The sequence below is a fragment of the Nicotiana tabacum genome, chromosome 3 (assembly GCF_000715075.1).
Source record: "Nicotiana tabacum cultivar K326 chromosome 3, ASM71507v2, whole genome shotgun sequence".
NCBI lineage: Eukaryota > Viridiplantae > Streptophyta > Magnoliopsida > Solanales > Solanaceae > Nicotiana > Nicotiana tabacum.
In genome coordinates, this window is record NC_134082.1 from 132,939,210 (window position 1) to 132,962,551 (window position 23,342).

General features: G+C 36.4%; 1 pseudogene; it reads left to right on the forward strand.

Moving 5' to 3' along the window:
• The first annotated feature begins 7,738 nt into the window (after positions 1-7,738).
• Positions 7,739-10,916, forward strand: LOC142161793 (AAA-ATPase At5g17760-like; annotated as a pseudogene).
• Positions 10,917-23,342: the final 12,426 nt, after the last annotated feature.

Here is a 23,342-nt window from a genome sequence, read left to right on the forward strand (position 1 = left end):
GACAAGAAAAATAATATATCAGGTTATTTCAACATATTTCCAGCAAGCAAAACGAGTACAAGTTTATACACAAACCTTGGTATTTTACCACAAAACAGTTCAATCACAACTTGGGGACGTTCGAATCGTCTACGCCGTAAACAAACCAAATCTGTCCACTTCCTCAAACACTTCCCCTTTGATTTTTTTCAAGGGTTTATATACCTTAAATATATAATCAATTATCTAAATAAGTTCAGTGATTTAACAAGTCAACTAAACATGATATTGGTGAAAATTACCCAAAAACGTTTGAAACAGAAATTCTGGACAGTATCACTATTCCGAGTTGTGACTCAGCTTTGAAGATCTATACGGACAAACTAGACTTTATAGTCTTCACAAAAGTTGTAGATTTATGTCTTACCGTTTCAGAACATCTTGAATCACCACCATATCAATTTTTAACAAAACGTTATGCTAAGATTACTAACAGCAGTACATGGAGTATTTCAAGAACTGAAAATCTGGGCAGCACCTGTCCTGTACTTTTTGACCCTTTTCAGGTATATACCAACAAAACTAGATTTTGTTTCCTTCATAAAAATTATATATTTATGAAATATCTTTCCATAAAGTCCTGGATCACTTAAATCGGAGCTCTGTACAAAATGATATGTAGAAAATACTAGTAGATGTCTAGTATAAAAACGAGTTTAGAAACTTACCAAGAGGAGCAACTTGATCTTCACCAAAAACGAATTTTGTGCGTTGATTTAGTAGAAATCCATGGTTTTGTTTTTTTGATGAAACTTCAGCTTCTTGTTCTTACGGAGGAGAGAGAGAGATAGAGATAGAGAGATAGAGATAGAAAGATAGAGATAGAAAGAGAGAGAGGTAGATAGTTATTCTTCTTTGTTTATGAAGAGTAAAAGAATAGGGAGTTTATGGATAAATATGAAATAAAATGGTTCCCCAACTACTAAATATTCTTAGATAAATACAAAAGGTTGGAAACCCAAAACTTAATTATATACTATATTTACTAACAACTCGTCAAAATAATATTAAGTGTTACATATAGCAACACCATGGAACTTCATTGCCAATATTAACACAACCTAAAGTAAGAAATTTTCATATATTGACCATTCTATATTTAGGAAGTGCAAAGTAAAATATTTCCTCGTTATAAAAAAAATGCTCAATCAAGAATGCAAATATTGTAAAAAATTTGGGGTGTTACATGCTATTTGTGCCAATGAAAGCCAAAAGATTTGGACGTTGTTTTTGAACCACTTGAAAGAGCACATTGTCAAACAACATTCCGGTATTTGTCTAATATATGATCGGCACGGTGGTATCTTAAGTTCTGTGGAAAACTTGTCTGCGTGGCAAAAACCTTATGCCTACCACCGTTACTGTGTGAGGCACTTTAAAGCCAATTTCCAGAAGGCATATCCCAACAAGGATCTGCATGATTTGATGTGGATGGCAGCAACAGACCACAAACAACATAAATTTCGGAGGCACATGGAATCTATTAGGCAAGAAGACGAGGCAGCCTATCGTTGGTTAATGCGGCATGACCCTGAAAAGTGGACTTTACATGCGGATGGTGGCAGACGTTGGGGAACTCTAACTACAAATGTGTCAGAGTTTTTCAACGGGTTATTGAAGTTCGCAAGAGGATTGCCTGTCACGGGCATGGTACGGATGTCATTCAAGCAGATGGCGGAGAGGTTTGTTGAGAGGTATGCAGCTGCAACGTCATTGATGGAAAGGGGTGTTGATTTTATACTAGTGCCGATGAAGAGATTTGAGAAATACAGATGGCGAGCACATTGGCATTCATTTTTGCAGTATGATAACAAAAGAAATGTTTTTGAAGTTCGCACTGCTATCCATCGAAATCGAGGGAATAATGTACATACTGTAAATGAATCTACAAGGTTATGCTCGTGTGGGAAATGGTCCATCTACCACATGCCTTGCTCACATGCCATCAAGTGCTTTCAAAAAGTTGGTTTAGGTATAACCAACTATGTTGATCAATAATATAGTGTTGTGAAGTACCTAAACACATATAGTGGGTAGTTCTAGCCAGTGGGTGCTGAGCATTATTGGCCGCCTGAGCCATTTAAAATGGTGTGTAACAAGTCCTATTTGCGTTGAATATAGGTGCAGAAGAGAACGTGTATACGAAACCAAATGGATGTTAGTGATACCGTATATGCTCGCAAATAGGACACGATCGTCGAAAATGTCCTTTGGGTGGTAACAGTAATCAAGCTCGTGGTGGATGTTCTTCTATTGTGCCTAACTATCAATGAGTTTATGTTGTAATATTTAGTTGTTTTGTTTATGTTGCAAGATTTATAAAATAAAATTATGTTTGTTAATTATGAGTTGAACTTTTCCATTTCAGTTTTGTTAATGATAATTAAAAAAATTATATATTCAGAAGAACTTGAAACAACATTGAAATTTCATAAAGCTGATTAATTTAATGTTAATTATGTTTGTTTTTTTATTTATTTGTGTTGTCTTGTCAACCTGAAAAAGCTGCCCAACTGACATAAAGTTGATTCGTACCCGTCAGAACCTTTAACACGCAAAGCATAACGCGGTCAAATACTACGCCATGTGTATATATAGAGCGGTGAAATAATACGTTATATGTGTTGTCTTGTCCAACTGAAAAAGCTAGCCAACTGACATAAAGTTGATTCGTACCCGTCAAAACCTTTAACACGCAAAGCATAGCGCGGTCAAATACTACGTTATGCGTATATCTAGAGCGGTGAAATAATACGTTATATGTGTTGTCTTGCCTATAAATAACAGGCTCATTCTAGTTATTTTATGCACTCAACAATAACTAAAATATGCACAAATGTCTCAACCTATTTATGTACCAAGGTACAAGTGTGGAAAAAAATGCCAGATGCGAAGTTGTTGGGATAATGGTGAAGCTGGACGCCGCTACTGGGAATGTTTGAACAAGTTTTATAAGGTTCCCGGCAAACCTATTTGCGATTTTGAGGTATGGATTGATGAACACTGTTATCAGGAATACTACAAAGAATTATTGAACGATCTTAATGATTTTGTTTAAAACAGTGGGAACGTGAAAAAGAACATAAAAGGGAGGTTGTGGAGTTGAAAACGAAACTTAAAGAGGTAGAAGATGAAAAAAAGAAGCTGGAAGAACAATTTAAGTGGTTGGAGCAGAAAATAATGGGCGGTAGTGACTAAACATTGACATGTGTTTGTTTAGTGTATCGCTTTATCTTTATGTTTCTTGTGTCGTGTATTTTTATTAGTTGTATTGACTTTTAATTATGTTAAGTTGCTATGTTTGTGTTTATGTTTGTATTTGTGTTTGTGTTTTAGTATTAAACTAAATTAGTTGTAATGAACTTTATTTTTATTAATTGGAATAGAATTTAAGTGTTTGTGTTGTAGTACGAAACTAACTAATGAACGGAGAGTTAAAAAAGTAATGCGCGTATTATATAAAAATTGTTGTTAATGTATATACAAAAATATTATTTACATCAAAAAGATAAAACAAGAAAATCAATGTGTCCTGCATCCAGTGTACTTCAACGCAGCCGCTAGCCTGAGGCGCATCCCATCCCGCTTGGGTACGCTATCAGGATCGTCATCATCAAGTCGCCTCCTAATAGCCGGATGTGCTGCATCATGAACATCAGTGGTGCTGACAGGATCAGTAAAAGGGGCCGCCAGTCTAGTAGAAACCTACATAAGAATAGATAGCTCAATATAGCGGCGCGACCAAACTGGCGAAGTACCCGCTCCAAGGCATGATGCTCCACAATATCGAGGCATATGAGCGGGGCAGAAGTGCTCCAAATCAATTGGCCGGCCCAGCAATAAGCTGGTAGGCCAGCTATCAAATCATCGTTGTACGGTGTCCAGATGAACTATCAAATAAGAACACAAATCATGAGTATGCGCAACACTAAGTTAATCTATACCAGGTAAGTTTAGGTACATATTTACTTGTGCGCCCTCCAACAGATCCAACACATCCCTACAGAGGGGGATATTATGATAGGAATCATACTCTCATGAAAGTGTACGGCGGAGAACCCACCTCCTGGATAGAGGGAGTTCCGGAAGTGCTACATTAGGAGGTAATTGTGGTAGAGGTGGCTGAACCTGCAAGAACTGCTCCCAAGCCCAAACCTAACATAGAAAGTTGACGTCAGGTTTAAGATAAATTCTAACTAGGTAGAGTTGGAACTGATGAACAGATTATTCGAATATATTGTCACCTGTAGAAGCGGCAGAAAACCACAAACATCTCTCTGAGTGCCCATGCTTGCCCGACACATACTCCTGTACATGTAGGCGAGAACATCAGCACTCCAGCTGTAATAGGGTAACTCATCTAGCAGCTGAATATAATGAAGAAATCTCAGGCTGACTAGGTTCCCCGAACTGTTCGGGAACAAGACCCCTCCAAATAGAAGAAGCAACAACAACCCCGTATACCGAGTAATATGTACCTCCTCTGTATCGTTGGTAATAATGGGGTGGAGTACCTCCAGGTACTGTCTAATAGGGGTCAAAGAAAACCGACTGGCACCCGACGAAAATATCTCATCCTCTGGCCTGAAACCCGTGAGCTCCTGCAGCATGTCCCAATAATCATCGCGCGACATAGATCTCATAGCAATAGGCAGTGAAATGGGCATGCCATCAACGGGTAGGCCATATAAAACCTCCACGTCCTGAAGCGTGATAGTGGCCTCGCCAATGGGCAGGTGAAAGGTGTGCGTCTCCGGTCGCCACCGCTCAATCAACGCTGTGATCAAAGCCCAGTTGAACTGCATCCGCCCGATCTCAATAATCCTATAAAATCCCATATCCTGTAGGCGCTGGACTACACGCTCGTGGAGATCTCTGAGCCTCAAAAAATCCCACAGGTTGTCCACTCTCCTAGCGCGGAGAGTCTGGGATAGTAACTCCCCTTCCCATATATGGGCGGACCTATGATCGCCCTGTAACACTAATATCTCACGAGAGTAAGGGCCGGGATGTATAGACGGCGCGCATCCATGTCGTCAACTGTAAATTAAACAACATTAATTGTATGTTTAATTATATAATTATAAAAAATATATATACCTATTGGGTTCCAGGCTCGGTATATGAGGCCCAGTTAGGGGTGGGCATACTTTTGTCGGAACCGAATAAATCGACCGAACCGATTTTTTTTATTTCGGTTTCGGTTATTCGGTTTGTTCGGTCGGTTTCGGTTTAAAATTTTAAAATTTTGGTTTCTCGGTTAGGTTTTCGGTTATTAAGTTTTTTAGTTCAGTTAACCGAAAAACCGAATTATTAACATATATGTTCTTTAAGTTATATATAGGCTAAGCCCATAGGTAATAAATTAATACTATTAGGTCCAATCTATCAAAGACTCAACTCAATTAAGTAAGTCCATCAACTTTCCAATCTTAATGACTTTCAGTCTATTAAAACTTCCATAGCATATGTGATAGATACCGGGAAAATTTCACACAAAGTTGTAATTTACACTATGTTTGAATTTTATGATCCATAAAGTGTGCAAAGTTTAGTCTATTTTTTCTATAAACACAATATTTCCAATAATTTCAAAGTTTTGGGAAAAATCAATAAATTCGCCAATCGTATTATTACATAGAAGGAGTCCAATATGATAATGTTCAAACCGAAAACCGAAATAACCGAACCGAAATTAGAATAACCGAACTGAACCAAACTTATTTCAGTTCGGTTTCGGTTACTACTTTTACAAAATCGAAAACCGAATAACCGAACCGAATTTCTTCAAACCGAACCGAACCGACCGAATGCCCACCCTAGGCCCAGTAGCACCAACTATCATGAATAAATATTTGTGTTAAATTCAACATTCTGATAATTTTGTGTGTGTTTGTTTTATAATTTAAATTCTTAATTTATAATTATTTAATTGTACAAAATATATATACCTATTGGGTTCCAGACTCGATATTTGAGGCCCAATAGCACCAAACTATCATTAATAATTATATGTGTCAAATTCAATATTTTGATAATTTTGTGTATGTTTGTTTTAAAAATTTAAATTCTTAATTTTTAATTATTTAATTGTACAAAGTATATATACCTATTGGGTTCCAGGCTCGATATTTGAGGCCCAGTAGAACCAAACTATTATTAATAATTATGTGTGTCAAATTCAATATTTTAATAGTTTTGTGTATGTTTGTTTTAAAAATTTAAATTTTTAATTTTTAATTATTTAATTGTACAAAGTATATTTACCTATTGGGTTCCAGACTCGATATTTGAGGCCCAGTAGTATCAAACTATCATTAATAATTATGTGTGTGTTTGTTTTAAAAATTTAAATTCTTAATTTTTAATTATTTAATTGTACAAAATATATATACCTATTGGGCTCTAGGCTTGATATTTGAGGCCCAGTAGCACCAAATTATCATGAATAATTATGTGTGTCAAATTCAATATTTTGATAATTTTGTGTGTGTTTGTTTTAAAAATTTAAATTCTTAATTTTTAATTATTTAATTGTACAAAGTATATATTTTCATCTACCAATATAAGCAATACTTAAACTATAGGGATTCTACGCTAAAATACTCTACAGTTTACTATGCTAACAGGTTCTACAATTTACTATGCTAATAAATAATCTAAACTAAATATAAACAACAAATACATTTTAATCACATAAATTCACAAAAATACATATAACATTTTAGTTTCACAAAAATTAAACACAAACCGGCATGGAAACAGTAATATCTAAATCCTGATATTAACAGAAAAAATTATTTCTCAATTTTACATTTTTTTAGAACACTAATATCTAAGTCTGGAAAAATATAACATACTAGTTTCGCAAATAAAACATAAAACGATATGGAAACACATTCAATCAACTAATAAATATGCATTATTATATAAGTTTCGACATAAAATAAATCGAAATACCTCGATGTAATGTTTTGTGTGAAAAGTTGAATCCGAAAGAGTGAAACCACAATAATATGATTCTCTACTACGATGTGGGACCTACGTTCTTAACATTTTGTGTGACAGGTGGGAACCACAATTTTTTTTACAAAAGACGCTGGGGGGGAGGGGACCAGAAATGGCTTGAAAGTAAAAAAATGGGGGAGGCTCGTTTCTGGTCGGGGAAGAAGACGAGGGGCATTATTTAATTAGGGGTATAGCGTGCTGTATTTGTACGCTATATATAGCGTGAAAATACAGCAGGTTGTACCTGTGTCAGTAAATGTCAGTATATATAATGCGGAAAAATACCACGCTATACCTTAACGACAAAAGTTACCGTTAAGGTATAACGTGGTGTGATTTGACGTTATATATATATATATAAATGTAACTTTTTTTATACCTATTTGTGTATCTTTTGTCCAAAAAGACAACAAAAAGGTTCCGGCTTTCTTGTTTCCCCAAGATTTTAATGATTCTTTTTTTTTCAAAACACCGCACCAAAATCAATACCAAAATAAAATCTAAAAAGCCATCTACTATTTCAAGGATCTCACTCGTTATAAATTTTCAGTTACTTGTAGAAAAGGAAAATTTCACTCCCTTGGGTAGTAGGAGTCGAATTATAAAAATTAGTACTAGTATTAATAGTTCATGCAAGTATTACGAACTTGTCTGCTTTTTCCAAGTGGTGAAAAGGTTTATGGAAATTAAGATGGCGAGTTTGTCGAGCATTCCTTCAGCCTCGTCAATGTTCCAGGCCTATGCCTCAATGAATGCTTCAATTACCCTTTTTAAGACAATGTTGAATCAAGTGGTTCCTCGTCAAGTCCAGTACTATATTGTCTCCAAAATTCGCAGTTATTATCGTCCTCATTCATCAAACATAACTCTGGTTATAGGAGAAAAAGATGGCATAGCTATCAACAAAGTCTATAATGCTTATGAAATCTACTTGTCAGCCAAATCCAACCCTGAATTTCAACGTTTCAGAGTTAGCAAAAGACCCAAAGACCCAAAAGTGAACGTAAAATTCGGCAATTGTGGAAAAATTACTGATTCTTTTGAAGGGATTCAATTGGTCTGGAGATACGTTCACGAAGCTGTCTCAAAGAACTCCTCACAAGACGGTGATTCTGGTCGAGGTAACTTTGCTTCTGAGAAACAATACTTTGAGCTAAGCTTTAAAAAAGCAACACAATGAAAAAATCGTGAATTGTTACATCCCTTTTGTACTTGAAAAAGCCAAAGTCATGTCTGATGAGAAAAAGGTTGTTAAGTTGAATTCTCTAGCTAATGGTCCAACTTTTAATTCTATACTTTGGGATTCCGTCAACCTTGAGCACCCTTCAACTTTTGAGACACTAGCATTAGAACCAGCACTGAAGAAAGCTATAATAGAGGATCTTGATAGGTTTTTAAAGAGGAAAGAGTTTTATAGAAGAGTAGGAAAAGCTTGGAAAAGAGGATACTTATTGTATGGACCACCAGAAACAGGGAAATCAAGTTTGATTGCAGCAATAACTAATTATCTAAAATTTGACATTTATGATATAAACTTGTCTCATATAAGGCGAGACTCGGATTTGAGAAAGTTGCTGTTGAGCACGAAGAATAGGTCTATACTTGTCATTGAAGACATTGATTGCAGCGTGGATATGCCTGAGAGAACTCAAAATCGCACTAATCATGCTGAATATAGTCATTCACGAGATCCTGAGGTTAGTTTCCTCGTCACTCAAATTCCTTCCCTTTTTTTTATAACCGTAGTACCCACACACCTCAACTAATTCCACAGGAACTTCTTCCTTATATTTGAATCACGTAATCTAGTGTTGATTAACTATATTATCCTTCATATTGTACTTGTAGTACTATTTATCATGAATATACTTACAATGCACATATATAGAGACTAGACTACTACATTGTATGTATGTGTGTGGACTGTGCAGAGTATTGAGAGAGAGAGAGAGAATAGCAAGGGCCGAATTACTTAATTTTTCTTGTATGAATTCGAATTTAGATTCTTCCAACTTTCTAAAATAAAATTTATAAATTTAGAAAATTAAATTATAAGTCACTATAGTTAGTAATTCAAAAATTTATAAAATATTAATAGTGTCATATAAGATGGAGTAATTGGCACGCACCTGAAGATTTTGGTAATAAGCTTATTAAGGTAGCTTTTGTGGATATATAATAGTCACAATAATGCTCAAGCACAAGCGGCCTTTTTTGGGATCAATTGGTGTACCACTAATGGCTATTCTAACTTTACTATCGAACTAGACTCTTTGTTGGTAACGAGTATGTTCAAGAATGGGAAAACTAATAACTACAGATTGACTCATTGAAGAAAATAATTGAGGACACTTCACATATCATGAACCAAGCCAATGTTACCCCAATGCACTGTTTTAGGGAGGCAATCTAGGTGGCCGAGCATCTTGCTAACTGCTAAGCTTGCTACATCCAACTCTGAAAATAAGATTTACTTCTCTTTTCAACAGCTTCCTAGTGGTGCCAAAGGCCCTTTCATCTTGGACAAATTTCAAATGCCTACCATTAGGACAAAATATGAGAAGGCAAACCTTTTTGTTAGTTAAGCATGTTTAGTCTTTTTTGTCGAACAGGGGTGTAACGTTATAATACTTCTCCTGTCTTTTTTGAAGGACATCCTTTGTCCTTGTGTTGTAATCTTTTGAGGTAAGGCCACATCCCTGTCTATCATTTCAAGATAGTACAACACTCTCAGCTAAACTGGGGAATTAATAAAAAAAATAAAAAAATTAGTCCCTCATTTGTGTTGACTTGTTAAAAAAGGGCAGCCTGGTGCACGAAATATTCTGTATTTATGTGGGGTTAGGGAAGAGCCGCACCTCAAGGGGTGTGATATATGTAGCCTATGCAACTGTTTTAGGGAGGCAATCTAGGTGGCCGAGCATCTTGCTAACTGCTAAGCTTGCTACATCCAACTCTGAAAATAAGATTTACTTCTCTTTTCAATAGCTTCCTAGTGGTGGGAAAGGCCCTTTCATCTTGGACAAATTTCAAATGCCTACCATTAGGACAAAATATGAGAAGGCAAACCTTTTTGTTAGTTAAGCATGTTTAGTCTTTTTTGTCGAACATGGGTGTAACGTTATAATACTTCTCCTGTCTTTTTTGAAGGACATCCTTTGTCCTTGTGTTGTAATCTTTTGAGGTAAGGCCACATCCCTGTCTATCATTTCAAGATAGTACAACACTCTCAGCTAAACTGGGAAATTAATAAAAAAAATAAAAAAATTAGTCCCTCATTTGTGTTGACTTGTTAAAAAAGGGCAGCCTGGTGCACGAAATATCCTGTATTTATGTAGGGTTAGGGAAGAGCCGCACCTCAAGGGGTGTGATATATGTAGCCTATCCTGATGCAAGCGCGAGTGACTGATTCCGCGGCTTGAACCGGTGGCCTATAGGTCTGTGTTGACATGTTGATTTTTTTTCTTCTCCTTTTACAGCTTACACTTGGTGGATTATTAAACTTCATAGACGGGCTATGGTCAAGCAGTGCAGATGAGCGGGTCATTATATTTACCACAAATCACAAAGAGAGGCTTGATCCAGCGCTGTTGCGACCTGGACGAATGGACATGCACATCCACATGTCGTACCTAACAAGTGAAAGTTTTAAGGTGTTGGCTGCTAATTATTTGGAAATCCACGATCCTCGTCACGGGTATTTTCGAGAAATACAAGAGTTGATTGAAGCTATTCAAGTCACCCCTGCTGAGGTTGCTGAGGAACTTATGAAGAGTGAAGATGCCGACGTTTGCCTTGGAGGTCTTGTCAATTTTCTTAAGAGAAAAAGGATCTTGTGGCGTACAAATCTCAATCCCTCGGCCTCATAATCATAATCAGTGTTTCCTCATAACATAGGCCCTCGGCCTTATTCAGTCAGAATCTCACAAGCCACTCGGGCAACAGTAAAACATGGTGCTCAGCCCAAAATATCATTTACGTGTTAAAGCAAAGTAAACAGGGCTGGAGTTATGAAAATAGTAGAATATAGCATGACTGAGTTCAAGTATAAAGTCAAAAAAGTGAGGAAAAATAAGTAAAAATCCCCTAAGGGTTCAAATAATTGGCATGAGGCCCAAATATAGCATTCAGCCTAAAACATGATGATAACAAACAGTTTTCAATCAAATACGCGGTAAAACAATCATTCGGGAAGGACTAAGTCACAATCCCCAACAGTGCACGACCCCACGCTCGTCATCTAGCGTGTGTGTCACCTCAATATAGCACAACGATGTGCAATCCGGTGTTTCATACCCTTAGGACAACATTTACAATCATTACTCACCTCTACCCGGTCCAAATCTCTAGCTCGCAATGCCTTTGCCCCTCAAATAGGCCTCCAGATGCTACAAATCTAACCAAAATCAGTGTAAAACCATCAAAATATGCTAAGGGAACAAAGCCCACTCGAAAGAAATCAAATTACAACACAAATCCCGAAATTTGCCAAACCCGACCCCCGGGACCACGTCTCGGATTCCGATAAAAATTACATCAATAGACTCCTTATCACTCCCTGAGTTCATTCATACCAAAAGCATAAAAATCCAACCACAAACTACCCCTCAAATCCCAAATTCTAGGTCTCCAATTACAAGCCCTAGTTCTTCAATATTAGGCTTAATTTCCACGATTAATTAGGTAGAATTCATATTAGAATCGAGTATTAAGTCCATGAATCTTACCTCCAAGTGTTTCTCCTTGAATTCCTATTCAATCCTCTTCAATAATCTCCAAAATCGCTCAAATATGGTGGAAGTTAACCCCAAAATCGCGGACAAGATGACCATTTAAACATTCTGCCCAGGCCTCAATTCCTTTTTTGTGAACGCGGTCAACGCCTCGCGTTCGCGAAGCACAATCTAACTTTGACCAAATTTCCTCTTACTTGAACACGTCTAGTCTCTCACTAACGCGTTGGTTCCTTAGCCCGACCTTCGCGAACGCGCTCCACTTCTCGCGAAAGCGATGAACAAATCAACCTCAAACCCAGCTGCCTAACTTCCTCTACGCGAACGCGGAGCCTCCCTCGCGAACGCGATGCATAATGACCCCAGCCCTTCGCGAATGCGGAGCCTTCCTCACGAACGTGAAGGCTAAATCCTCAGCCTCAACAGCTAACCCTTCGCAAACGCGAAGGCCATTTCTCTGCAACACTGAACAACAGTTTTCTGCATTTTTCCAAGACATGAAATGGTCCGATTGACCACCCGAAACTCACCTGAGGCCCCCAGGACCTCAACTAAACATGCCAACATATCCCAAAACATAATTTAACTTGTTCCAACCTTCAGAATGCTCAAAACAACTTCAAAATACCAAATTCGCATCAGATTCAAGCCTAAGAATTCCAAATTTTTTTACATTACACTTTTGATAAAAAACCCAACCAAATCATGTTCGACTGACCTGTAATTTTGCACACACAACCCAAATGACACAACGAAACTACTGCAACTCTTGGAATTCCATTCCGATCCCTATATCAAAATATCACCTACCAACCGGAAAACGCCAAAAATCCAATTTCGCCAATTCAAGCATAAATCTACTCCGGACCTCCAAAAGACATTCCGATCACGCTCCTAAGTCTCAAATAACCTCCCGAAGCTATTTGAACCATCGGAATTCATATCCGAGCCCTCTAACACATAAGTCACCATCCGGTTGAATTTTCCAACTTAAGCTTCCTCAGATGAGACTAAGTGTCTCAAACCTTACCAACTCCTTTCCGAACCCGAGCCAACCAACCCGATCATTTATAGAACTGATAGACAAAGCAATAAGAAGTAGAAATGGGGGAAATGGAGCGGTAACTCATGAGATGACTGGCCGAGTTGTCACGATATGTATATGGTATATGGAAAAAGGTTACGGTGTTATATATGCACCACCAACTGATCAGCTGGTATACGTTGATGATTTTGCCCACATTGGCTAATATATATATATATATATACATATATATATATATATATATATATATATATATATATATATATATATATATATACATATATGTATATGGGATATGGGGAAAGATTATGGCATTATATACGCACCACCACCTGATCAGCTAGTATACGTTGATGATTTGCCCATAGTGGCCGAGATGATGTGATGGGATGCCCTCAGAGGCATGATGAATTTATGAACACATGTACCTATGCACGACATAAGATTCATACGCATATGCATAACACTTATACATATTTAATGATTTACATAGCTATCCAGATTACAATTATAAACAATCAGTTCGACTCATAGACATGATTTGTTTATCGATCTCTCAACATAATGTGTTTCTCAAATACTTTTAAACTATTTATAACATGTGATGTTGCTATTTTTTTATGGTTATACTATCAAGAGAAAAAGTGATAAGATCCTAAGTTTTAGATACTCTATGTCCTCATCAACTTACCTCATTAATTATTCAGGAAAAGAGAAAAGAGGATAATACCGAGTTGCTCCTCTGCTGATCTAATATACAATTTAGAGAGATGTGCTTTATGGAAATTTCGAGTTTATAAGAATTTTTTGAGCTTTATTTGCATGATTTTCTTGTCTATGCGTCTCTTACTAACAACCTTGTCTTTACTTTTTCATGCATATGGAGGATTCATGGTAGTTGCCTCTAAACGTTAAGTAGATGGCGTCCTTCTGCATGCTTGCTTCATTGCCCTTAATGCTCTTTGTTGAAAGCACTAATTTGGATCATGCTCTTAAAGTGGAAGAGAAAGACTTTTACTGTTACATCCTGTACCTTAGCATTAAGATGTGTCGTATTAAATTCACTTACTTAATTGTAAGAAGAAAGGGATAGACGAACACACTTTGGTAGTCCTTGGACTTCTCGAGCGTATCTTCTATTCAAACTTCAAATGATTATTAAATGATTTAGTGTCAGTATATTTTTATTCAACTACCGTATTTACGAGAACACTGCTGATAAATGAGGGATAAGTGCTTTAATTTTGGATTAGGTGATACAGGCGCTTATTCTTATACGGTCTTTCATCATAAATCTTGTTTGAGATTGAAGAATGACTTTGTTTGTCTCTTTCAATCAATATGTTCCTCTCGTCCTAATTTTGATGCTTATTTGAGTACATGGCTATAGCAAAAACGAGCGATTAACACAAATTCCTTTGAGAATGTTGAGACTCTACCTCATTCGGAGTGCAGCCGAAACTATAAGTCATCATTTCAGAGTTTTGCTACATACTTATGGGTAGGCCGGTACCCTGTCTCATTTTATGTCAAATAATAGGCTTTGTAGACACAGGTTTATTATGTATAGTATGTTAGAGGCCTTGACAACCCATATGTATTCATGTTTTATGAACGATAGTTCATTGATTATAACATTTGCCCACTTACAATCATACATTACGAGTTGTGGCCATGTTGGCCCATGATAATTATAAAAGGAATGAATGAGTTATAAAGTGGTTCGCTCGGGCCACTACGACACCGAGTGCCAACCACGCCTCCCTAGATTCAGGGCGTGACAAAGTGGTATCAGAGCAGTTCTGTCCTAGGGAGTCTACAAAACCGTGCCTAGTAGAGTGTCACTTATGGGTGTGTTGCACACCACATTTATAACTGAGAAGCTATATGTCATTTAGGAAATGTTACCCTTGTTTTGTTTCTAGATCATGCCATAGAGTTGAGTTGTAAGAAGTCAGTATGAAACTTTCTCCAGATTTTGTATGCACCAGGGGTGCTATCACAATAGAGCTTTAAGGAGTAATTTTCACCTATGGGGAAGGAAGGTTATGAAAGAAACAGAAGATACAATGTGAGATTGAAAGGTAAGTAAAGTAAAGGTGAAGAAGATACGCGATACTCAACTACAAAAGGTTGTGAAAAGTCGAGACCTCAGATATAGTTTGAGTTTTAGTTTAGTTTACAGAAGAGGCCCGAATAAATATTTTGTAAATCTTTGAGAGTTAACATTCGAGGACAAATGCTTCTAAAGGGGGAAGGATGTTACATCTCGTACTTTAATATTTAGAATAAGTCGTAGAAACCCATATGAGATCAAAGGGATTAAGACCATTCATGAGATTATAGAGCATTCGTGACTATATTATTGTAAGACCCCGTATGTTTAATAACCTTGATACCGTCATATATATTTGATATGATATTTTGAGTGGAATATTTTTGTAAAAAGTTTGAAAATTATGATTTTATATAGTTATTAATATTACTACTTTCGAATATGCTTAAAATTTTATACCATAATATGAGAAAGTTTATGAGATTTTCTTTGTTGTAAAGATATGAATAATATTTTTCACAAAAAAAAAGAAGGTTATCTTTTTACCATTTAAAAATTAAGTGTACGAAAATTTGTACTCTTTATGAGATTAGAAAAATTAGAAGTTGAGAAAATATATGTATATTTACATGGATATTTTAATGAAATAACAATGTATATATTTATTTTATTTTGTACCACATAACCATGATAGTAAGTTATATAAAGTCTATTAAAATAAGTAGTATTTTAAGTAATTTGAGACAACTCTTAATTATATGGATAATTGGTTAATTTTTAATTTAAGAGGATAAGTGTAAGAGTTGTCTTGTCCACGTGGGACCATGACAACAAAAGTAATATGTGACTAATGTGGGGCTAACGGTGGTGTCACAATTTGGGGAGGCTTATCCTTGTGAACATCAATTTCCAAAAGAAAGGCACTCAACTGATTTATGGCAGAGCACAAAAGAAATATCTATGTGATATACACTTGCTCTACTGCAAATCCGGTGATATATAAGTTAGACCAAATAAATAAAATTTGGGTTGAGATGCAAACTTTAGGTGGCTTGACACTTTTTGCAAGTTTTCTGTCATCCCAAGCAAGGATAGACGTTCTTGGGGTGATGAGAAATAGTATTTATTTCTCGAAAGTTCATTTTAATGGAAGGAATTGTTTAGCAAGAAAAGCTGAAATTTTTAACCAAGAAATATGTTCTTTTTGGTTTTTAAGCTTGGCAAGGAAAGAGCTAAGGACATTGCATATTGCTGGTGTAGGAAAGGGTCGGGGAAGGGGATATGGAGCTGGAAGAGGATATTTTGGCTTTCATTGAGATATCTAAGAACCTAGATGCTTTTTCAACAAGGTAAAACTTGGAAAAAGCTGGAAGAATGGATTTGGTGGAGGCTATAAAGAATAGAGGAGGGTGGTGTTTGTTTGGTCGGAATTGTGAGGATGATGAGTGTAACAGTTTAAACATTAATTAAGTTAAGAGTGTGAAAACGGATTTTTCCCTACTCCAGGTATGTTTAGGCCATCCCTGCTTTCTTTTGGCCTGATCTATATGACACAAACAAAACGACAAATGCACAATTTCCATACATGACTCTATTCATAGAAATATTATAAATACATACATTTTTGATTCCCTATGTGTCATATTATTCTATCATCGGTTCATGGGTCTCAGAAAATATGTGAGGTGATAAAGTCTATTTCATGATATTAATCAGAGGCATAATGGTCTTATAACACTCCGAAAGATTTTATTGACGTACTTATCATGCATTGCATTCATTTACATTGATCCATGACCAGATGGCGTTATATACGCGTATATATATAAATGTATGTATATGGGATATGGAAAAAGGTTATGGCATTATATACGCACCACCACTTGATTAGCTAATATATGTTGATGAATTTGCCCACAGTGGCACCAGATGACGTTATATACGCGTATATATATTAATATATATGTATGAGATATGGGAAAAAGTTATGGCATTATATACATACCACCACCTGATTAGCTGGTATACGTTGATGATTTTGCCCACAATGTCACCAGATGGCGTTATATACGCGTATATATATATATATGTATGTATGTATATGGTATATGGGAAAGGTTATGACATTATATACGCACAACCACCTGATCAGCTGGTATACGTTGATGATTTGCCCACTGTGGCCGAGATGATGTAGTGGGATGCCTTCAAAGGCTTGGTGATGCTATGTACGTACAGACCTATGCATTACGTGATATATATACGCATATGCATTTCCTTATAAATATTTCATGATTTACAGAGCTATCCAGATTTACAAGTATAGACAATCAGTTCGACTCATAGACCTGATTTGTTTATCGATCTCTCAACATAATGTGTTTCTCAAATACTTTTAAACTATTTATAACATGTGATGTTGCTATTTTTTTATGATTATACTCTCAAGAGAAAAAGTGATAAGATCCCAAGTTTTGGATACTCTATGTCCTCAGCAACTTACCTTCTTAGTTATTCAGGAAAAGAGAAAAGAGGATAATGCCGAGTTGCTCCTCTGCTGATCAGATATACAATTTAGAGAGATGTGCTTTATGGAAATTTCGAGTTTATAAGAATCTTTTGAGCTTTATTTGCATGATTTTATTGTCTATGCATAACTCTTACTAACAATCTTGTCTTTACTTTTTCATGCACATGGAGGGTTCATGGTAGTTGCTTCTAAACTTTAAGTAGATGACGTTGCATGCTTGCTTCATTGCCCTTAATGCACTTTGTTGAAAGCACTAATTTGGATCATGCTCTTAAAGTGGAAGAGAAGGACTTTTACTGTGACATCCCGTACCTTAGCATTAATATGTGTCGTATTAAATCCACTCACTTAATTGCAAGAAGAAAGGGATAGACAAACACACTTTGGTAGTCCTTGGACCTCTCGAACGTATCTTCTATTCAAACTTCAAATAATTATTAAATGATTTAGTATCAGTATATTTTTATTCAACTACCGCATTTACGAGAACACTGCTGATGAATGGGGGATGGGTGCTTTAATTTTGGACTAGGTGATACAGAGGCTTATTATTATAAGGTCTTTCATCATAAATCTTGTTTGAGATTGAAGAATGACATTGTTTGTCTCTTGCAATCAATTTGTTCCTCTCATCTTAATTTTGATGCTTATTTGAGTACATGGCAATAGCAAAAAGGAGCGATTAGCACAAATTCCTTTGAGAATGTTGAGACTCTACCTCATTCGGAGTGCAGTCGAGTCTATAAGTCACCGTGTCAGAGTTTTGCTATATACTTATGGGTAGGTCGGTACCCTGTCCCATTTTATGTCAAATAATAGGCTTTGTAGACACAGATTTATTATGTATAGTATGTCAGAGGCCTTGACGACCCATATGTATTCATATTTTATGAACGATGGTTCATTGATTATAACATTTTCCCACTTACAATTGTACATTACGAGTTGTGGCCATGTTGGCCCATGATAATTATAAAAGGAATGAATGAGTTACAAAGTAGTTCGCTCGGGCCACTACGACACCGAGTGCCAGCCACGCCTCCCCAGGTTCGGGGCGTGACAACAATATATGGACCTTTCCAATTTAGAGCAAATTTTCCTTTAGCTTCTTCATTATGTGGGAGAATACATCTTAGAACGAGTTGCTCCACTTCAAATTTCTTGGGTCGTACTTTCTTGTTGTAGGCATGGGCCATTCTTTGTTGGTACAACTACTCGTGGCAAACTACGGCCAATCGCTTTTCATCAAACATAGTTAAGGGTTCCAACAGGTTTTGATCCATTCTTCATTCTCAATCTCGGCTTCAACAATGATCAGAAGAGAGGGAATTTCAACTTCTACAGGTTTCATTCAAACTTGGCTTAGGCTTGTTCTCATACTGTTCCGATTCTTTGTTTTATTTCATTAACCTTATCTTCATTGCATTCTGCTTCTTGATTCATTATTTCGAAGTCTGACAGAATTTTAGGATCTGGGCATAAAATCAACAAGCATGTCATGTTATTAAAATATACATTTAACAAAACTAAAAGAAAATAAGAAAAGTGACAAGAGTAAGAAAAAAGAGACATTCATGGACGATCAAATATTGATTTTTTTTTTTTTAAGATAGAAGGGTTTACATAATAAAGTAAAGACAATAAAGTAAAACATCCGGATTACACCCTGATATAATCCGGATGCAAAAGGATAGCAAGAGCGGCTACCGAGACTCCCATATAACAGGTAACTTTTCATGGTTTGGAGACCGTTTTAGCTTTCTCTTATTCTGCGACAATGGTTAAAATGACTTTTAGTGCTGGATCAAACTCCCTATCATCACAAATCATTTCAATTAATAGCCTATTGTTGTGAGTAGGAAAAGGACTGTTGGTCACATTGGGAGCCTCTTCATCCCTAAGAACGATTTTTTTAGTTTCAATCAAGTATTCAACTACCCTCTTGATGGTCCAACAATCCTTCGCATCGTGTCCTATTGCTCCAGAGTGGTATTCACATCTTGCATCAACTCGGTGTGAGGGGGACTCGGGGTTCGGTCAGTTTGATGCCACTGGCTGCAACAGACCTAGCCTAATTAACTTTTGAAACAAACTTGAATATGATTCACCAATATGGGTGAATTGATTCCTTCTGGGAGGCTCTCTGGAGCGAGGATGGTATTGGGGAATATTTTGTTGAGGATTATATGGAGCTTGGTGGGGATGGGCGTTTCTGGGAGGTGGAGCTCGGTTTTGTATATAATATTGTGGCCTCATGTAAGGTTGCACGTTCATCACCATATAGTGAGGCGGTGCCACAACATAAGCAGTATCTTGATGGGGTAATAGTGTTGTAAGTCCTTAGAAGGCATATATAATTGGTTGAATGACCTGCGGATCTCCCTCGAGCTCGAAGCCATCATTTCTCCCTCTTCTCTCCTATTTCTGTTCACCGAATCACTCGAGCCATTCTGAACGGCCTGTGATGTTTCCTTGAAGGCGACCTGACTTAAGATTCAACCCGTTTTTAAACCATTTTTGACCATCTTCCCAATTTTGATAGCCTCAGCGAACGGCTTACCCATAGCAGACATCATGTTCTAGAAGTAGTCCACCTCTTGGGCATGTAGGGAAACTGAAACCATTTCTCCCTCATCCACTGGTGGCTTTACCCCGGTGGCCTGCTCTCAGCACTTGACAATGTATTCACGAAAATTTTCCGCAGTTTTCTTTTTTAGATTGAACAAAGAGTTTCTATTGGGAGCGATGTCCACATTATACTGGAACTGGCCGACAAACTCTCGGGCCAGATCATCCCATACATGCCAAGGGGTAATTTCTTGATCCATGTACCACTCGGAAACAATTCCGATGAGACTTTCTCCAAAATAGGCCATTAACAACTCCTCTATTCCACCAACTTTTGATACTCAATTTTCTCTCATATTATATATATATATACACCTTTAAAATAGTGCATATGCATTATCATTTCATTTATAAGCATACACAAATATGTTTTTATAGTTTTTCATAATGTTTAAAGACTTTAAACCAATTTATTCCTGCATTTTATTATATATAAATACTCAATAATTATCCTCCAAATTATTTTATGATTATTTAATCATTTAAACTTATCATTCATACCAACATAATGTTTAAATATTTTTCAGTGCATTTTTATAATTACATTTGCATTTTTAGGGCTAATTGCACATTTTTGCAATAATAGCCTATATTAATGTATAATTACATTGTGCATGCAGAAAATGAATTTTTACATTTTTATAATGTTAAGTAATTTTTTTAATCATTTTGGTATACAAATGATATTTTTGTTATTTATTAATTACTTTTATAAATTACTTATTTATTAAATATTGGGTATTTAAAAACTAGCCTAAATTCTACCTATTTTCGGACCAACCCCAAGCCCAATTACCTAATACACTAGCCCAAAATACCCCATACCAAACCAAATAACCCCAGCCCAATCAACTAAACCTACCCGACCCAAAACCCCCTTTTAAATCATGGCCGTTGATCTTAGAGATCAACGACCCGTACTACTCCTACCCTTTTAATTATACCCAAATCCCCCTAACCCTAAATCATTTTCACATGCCCGCCGCCCTAAGTCCTCTCTACTCTCTATTCTTCTCTAAAGAAACCCTAGCCGCCACCTCTCAAAACCCTCCCCAAATCCCTCTTCTAATGGGATTTTCCTCTCATCTCCTTACCATATTAGTATGTTTTCGCTATTGATGGATTCCCCATGGTATTACCTAATACTTGCCTAAACATGGCAAATATTACCACTTTGATTCTGTCCGATTGACTCCTATTTCTTGAATCTGGACGATATTCCGTTTACACACGTTTATTCTACACCATGTGAGTTCGATTTTGTCTATATTTTGTTGATTCTTACTTACCTTAAAACTAGGGCTTACAGATTTTCTTCAAATCGAACCAAAATTGGTTCAAGCCTTTGATTTTGAGTGTTACCTTGTCTATATTTGTCTTATTATGTGTGAGTTTTATTCTTTCTTTTACCAATTTTTCACTTGCCTTAAAAGTTAGGGTTTTCAGATCTTGTCTTCTTAATTAGTTCGATTCACTGATTTTTGGTGCTATTTGTGTCCTTATTCATTTTTGTGTGTGAACATTCTGTTAACATTTTGATTCCATAAAATTAGGGTTTACTTATTTTTTCGATTTTTATTTTGATTTTGCATGATGATGCTTCGTTATTTGTGTTTGATTTACACTTTTCCTATTTACTTGCTCGATCTCTGTCACTATATAAACCCCTCCCTATTCCCCTTAAGACAGGACTGAAATCGTTATGAAATTCACTAAAAAACTGAAGTTACTATTCTTTTGTTTTCTAAATACTTTTGTTCTATATTCTGGTTCCTGGCCGGCTGAAAGCCAATGCTAGAAATTCTGGGTTCTTGCTAGTGTGGACTTTGTTCTTTCTTGTTTTCGCTTAACTGGTGAGTTGCTAAACTTTTGTCCTATTTACCTGTCATTGGTATTTGTTTTCACTTTTGAAGATGGTGGTTTAGTGTGTTCTGGGCTATTCCCGTATGCAATTCTGACTGTCTTACTTCAATGTTAGGCCTTTCTAATCTAAATTCTATTGTGTTTGTAGTTTGAAACATTCTTTGGACCTGAGTTAATTAAGTTCTCTTTAAGTCTGTCTAGCCTATGTGTTACTGATGTTTAGAACCTTTGCATTTTAGCCTCTTTTATGTGTTTGATTTTGGTAGCAATCCTGTTACTTAAACATGCCTTACTTACATAATTCTTGTAATGACCTGCTTTCATCCTGTTTGAATTCTGCTGCCAGTCAATATGATTCTCACTAGCATATACAATTAACATAATCTGAATCTTTTCTGTATTATGAGTATGTGTATACCAAACTTGCAAACTTGTTTTATTAATGTGTGATTACTTATGCACTAGGTGTTGAACTTGTTCTTCTGAATCTTTGCTAAGTTTGCTTTTAAAACCTAAAGCCTGTTTGATTATTTGCTCTAAGTGCTCAACTTGTACTCTTCTGTTCTGTGCCTTAGCTGTTGTCCATCTTTATTCATTATCACTTATGTCATTCTAAATTCCTTATTCTTAGCCAGCTGAAAGCCAAGACTATGAAGGCTCTGGCTACTAACCTCCCTAGTGTGAGCATTGCTCGGGGTCCAATTGAGACTCTTGTGAACTCTGGCACCCTAGAACTTGGTCCCAAGTCTATCCCTAAATCTCCTCTGTTAACCTCCCTTGTGTGAGCACTGCCCTAGGTTCTTAAAGCCCTTGGTAACTCTGACACATTAGGGTCCAAGGTTCTTTGCCATATTTGTCCTAATTGCTCAGTTCTGTCCCATTTCATTTGTTGAATAAGCCAATGGGCTTGCGTATGTATTTCTGATGGCTACTGGGTTTTAGCTATGAAAACTATCTTCTGGGATGTTGTGAACTACGTGAAGCCTACCCTGAACGGGTGTACTTTGGGTCTGTCTTAGGCCCACTATAGTTATGTTGTAACTTTGTATTTTATTTTATTTATTGGTCCAATAATAATGTTGTAATAACTATTGGGGAATTAGTAAATTGGGAAAAAGGGGTTTATCTTAGTACTTGCATTAAAATGGGTAGAGATCCTGCCTATAGGTGCTCTACTTTGCTCAAATTTGTTTAGTTATTATGTGTTAGAAATCCTGCTTATAAGTTCTCTATTTTTCTCAAATGTGTTCTGCTTTTACTTGTTAGAAACCATACATATAGGATATTAAATGACTAATATCTCAATGTGCACATGCATTAGGCTATGTAGGATTCTGTTAATTTACATGATACCTAATCTTTAGTTTAGATACCATGCCTATAGGATCTAAAATCAGTCTCAATCATGACTATAGAAATCCTGTCTATAGGGTCTAAAAT